Here is a 4699-nt window from a genome sequence, read left to right on the forward strand (position 1 = left end):
TGTGCATATATTTGGTTGTTTGTATCTTTGGTGGTAAGGTTGAAGATCTGTTTGTTTGTGTGCGTATAGGTGTGCTTTTGTGTTTTTTTCTGTTCTCTTATTTAGTGTGCAGTTTGTTACGTGTGTAAAATCGTATGTTTCTTTTGTGCGGTTTCGTGTTTGAGAGTGCGTACATGTGAGTGTTAGTACGTCTATCTACTCATCCCTGGGTTTTGTTTTCAGTCGGGCTATATGTCTGTCTGTCTGTTTCACTGTCGAGTCCCGATGTAGCCGTAGCCATGCATTCATCCATCCTTCTATCCTCCAATCCTTTATACATCCATCCTTCCATCCATCCATTCATCCTTCCATCCACCCATCCTTTCATCCATCTATCCTTCCATCCATTCATCCTTCCATCCACCTATCCCTTCATCCATCTATCCTTCCATCCATTCATCCATCTACCCATCCATTCATCCTCCCATCCACCTATCCCTTCATCCATCTATCCTTCCATCCATTCATCCATCCATCCTTCCATCCATTCATCCATCTAACCTTCCATCCATTCATCCTTCCTTCCATCCACCCATCCCTTCATTCATCCATCCATCCATTCATCCATCTATTCTTCCATCCATCCATCCACTCATCCTTGCATCCATTCATCCATCCATCCATCCCTTCATCCCTCTAACCTTCCATACATTCATCCATCCACCCATCCATTAATCTATCCACCCATCCATTCATCCATCTATCCATCCCTTCATCCATCTATCCTTCCATCCACCCATCCTTCCATCCACCTATCCCTTCATCCATCCATCCTTCCATTCATTCATCCATCCTTCCATCCACTCATCCCTTCATCCATCTATCCTTACATTCACCCATCCCTTCATCCATCCACACATCCATCTATCTATCCTTCCATCCATCCATCCATCCATCCATCCATCTATCTATCTATCTATCTATCTATCTATCTATCCATCCATCTATCTATCTATCTATCTATCTATCTATCTATCTATCTATCTATCTATCTATCTATCTATCTATCTATCTATCTATCTATCTATCTATCTATCTATCTATCTATCTATCTATCTATCTATCTACCGTGTGTAGAGGAGCTGTATCCGTGCCATTGTCTTTTTTTCCGAGTGCCTGTCTGTCCGATCGTGGGTGTCGCTGACAGGAAGTGCCGGTCGGGTCGTGAGGAACGCCCGCTGCTATGTCTATTTGTCTGTCTGTCTGTCTGGCCGCCCACCCGCCCGCCCATGAGTCTGTATTCGGGCGTTCACTTACCCCCCCACCCACGCCCAAACAAACTGGTGACTGTAGTCGTGATCGCGGGCGTGGATGTGGACGATATTTGGCGATAGGGTGAAGGCTGTGGCGATGAGCGTTGGGCATCGTGACTGTTAGTGGTGGTGATGGTGGTGGTCATGAGGGGGCTTGGGGAGGATGACGATGGCGATTGTTATGAAGGGAAGCACTACGATTATTATTATTATTATTATTATTATAATTTTTACGGTTACTATTACTATTGCTATTATTACTACTACAGCCACTACTACCACTACTATTACTACTATTATTATTCCAAATATTATTGTTATTATTATGAAAGCGCATTGTTTTAGCGATGACTGAAGGGATGATTATTGGACGTTCGTGGACAGGGACCTTGGCGATAATTTTCCTTAAGAGCAAATGACAAACTCGCCGTCGCTGAATCTGAACAAAAGAGACACGTCAAGACAAAAGGCGATAACTGGAGCGATAACACGAACACAGAATCGAATAAAGTAAGAGATCGCGAGACACCGGAAACAAAAATCAAGGAATTCAGCGCCGTCGCCAGTTTCACGCCCGGAAGGTCACGTGCCCGTTTCCCTGCGGTGTGTGTGTGTGTGTGTGTGCTTGTGCGCGCGCGCGCGCCTCTGTAAATATGTGGGTTATTGGGTTTGATTATGTAAAGGGCGTGAGGAGGTGATATACGCATATATGAAGGCGGTGCCTTCATGTGGGCATTGCTTATGTGCGTCTCCCGGCATGCCAGTCCGCGCAAGTATGTGTATGTACAGTGTATTCCTATGCCTGCGTGCCTCTGCAAGTAGATAGACAAAGGCGCGGATGGGCGGCGAGGGCGGCGCCGAGCACAATAGCATGAGCGGGACACGTTTGGCGGCGCCGCCGGCCGCTCGAAATGCCAAGGCAGACACCAGCTGGTCACGTGGTGTAACGATTCCTTCTGTCATTTTCTTCGTTGAATCGCTGGCATTTTTCTGGGTCCGATTTCTTCGTTCTTCTTTCACGCTGGCCAGAAAAGTGCCGAGAGAAATTTCCGCACTCGGTGACTTCCTTATCCCTGGGCAGAAGGAAGTTACTCACGGCATGAGTAATGAATGGGTAACCTCGTGGGCTGCTTGTGGCCGGGCTAACCCTTTTAACTTATTCATTCCGTTAAGTTGTTCTGACCTTTTGAGCGTCTCCTTCAGGACGGAGTTTTGTAGAACTGTTCGTATTTTTTTTTTTTTTTATAACTTGTGTTCGAGTTGTCTCTTATTTTCTTGTGTTAGCCTTCCGCTATAACATGCACGCGCGTACCTACACTTGCTCACTCACTCACTCACTCACTCACTCACTCACTCACTCACTCACTCACTCACTCTCTCACTCTCTCACTCTCTCACTCTCTCACTCTCTCACTCTCTCACTCTCTCACTCTCTCACTCACTCACTCACTCACTCACTCACTCACTCACTCTCTCACTCTCTCACTCTCTCACTCTCTCACTCTCTCACTCTCTCACTCTCTCACTCTCTCACTCACTCACTCACTCACTCACTCACTCACTCACTCTCTCACTCTCTCACTCTCTCACTCTCTCACTCTCTCACTCTCTCACTCTCTCACTCACTCACTCACTCACTCACTCACTCACTCACTCACTCACTCTCTCACTCTCTCACTCTCTCACTCTCTCACTCTCTCTCTCTCTCTCTCTCTCTCTCTCTCACTCTCTCTCTCTCTCTCTCTCTCTCTCTCTCTCTCTCTCTCTCTCTCTCTCTCTCTCTCACACACACACACACGTACACGTACACACACACACACGTACACGTACACACACACACGTACAAAAACTGCCCAATCTAGATGATTTATTGCATGATTAGAATTACGCTTTCGTACGCTGGAATTCTCTGCAAAAAAGGTGCACTTATCGAGTTTCAAGGCACGGCATGACCAAGCAGGAAAGGTCAGCCACTGGGTTTCTTTGTACGGCTGACGTACGTGCGCGCGTGTGCGTGTGGAGGTATGATTAAGAGGGAGGGAGAGGAGAGGAGGAAAGGAGGGGACGAGGAAGTAAGGGAAAAGGAAGAAGAGGGAGAGGGAAGGTGAGGAGAGGAGGAGGCAAGGAGAAGGGGAGGGGGAAGAAGAGGAAAGGAAAGGGAAGGGAAGGAAGAAGAGAGGAGACGAGGAAATAAGGGAACGAGTAGAAGGAGAGAGGAAAATGGGAAGAGGAAAAGGAAGGAGGAAGCGAGGAGACGAGGAAACAGGGGACGAGAAGGAAGGGAGAGGGAGGGAGAGGAGAGTAGAAAGCAAGGGAGCAAGGAGAAGGAGAGAGGGAAAGGGGAAGAGGAAGAGGAAGAGAGAATGCGGGGTTTGGGGGAAGATAGGAGTAGATGAGGCAGACAGACCATGCAAGCGGGAAAAAAAAACAAGGGAAACGCGAAGGCAAAACGGATAGACTGAGCGACTGCCAGAGAGACGAAGACAAGTGAAAATCAATAGGGCATAGGGAATTAGGGGAAAATATGATAGGCTTACAGAACTCTCACAACTTGTATAAGTGCTTGCGTAACTTGTTTGTCTTACGTCGATGCGTATGTTTCCATCTCTTTCTCTGTTTATAGGCAAGGGGTATGGCGTGAGGGTTTTTGCATATTGTTTACCTTATTTAGCTTTGCTGTTGTGGGTTACGACCTCGTCTTCTCTCGCCCTGCCCTTTCTCCTCTCTTTACTACTTTATTTCTTGCTTATTCTCTGCCTGCCTCCCTTCTTTTCCTCCTTCCTTCCTTCCTTTTCCTCCCTCCCTTTTGCCTTCATTTTTTACGTTTCCCCCTCCTTTGCTCTTTTTCCTTTCCCTCTTCGAATCCCAACTTCTGTCTTTCTTCACTTTCTTAAACTCCCTTAACTTTTCTCCCTCGTCTCCCTTCTCCCTTTCTCCATCCTCCCTCATTCTCTTTTTCCCTCTCCTTCTCCTCCCTCTCCCTCCCTCTCCCCCTTCTCCTCCCTCTCCCTCCCTCTCCCCCTTCTCCTCCCTCTCCCTCCCTCTCCCCCTTCTCCTCCCTCTCCCTCTCTCTCCCCCTTCTCCTCCCTCTCCCTGCCGCTCCCCCTTCTCCCCCTCTCCCTTATTTGGTTGCCTTCCTTTAGCGCCCTTACTCGTCCCGTAATTGGTTCAAGGAGACCACACCACGTGCCATTCATCTCTTAGTGGCGATACATTGTTAATATTGTTATTATTATTGTTATTGTGATTATTATTATAATGTTAGTAATGATTATTATTATTTCCATTGCCATTACTATTACTACTGCTACTACTACTAGTACTTCTACTTCTACTTCTACTTCTACTTCTACTTCTACTTCTACTTCTACTTCTACTTCTACTTCTACTTCTACTTCTACTTCTAC

Source organism: Penaeus vannamei, chromosome 2 (assembly GCF_042767895.1).
Source record: "Penaeus vannamei isolate JL-2024 chromosome 2, ASM4276789v1, whole genome shotgun sequence".
NCBI lineage: Eukaryota > Metazoa > Arthropoda > Malacostraca > Decapoda > Penaeidae > Penaeus > Penaeus vannamei.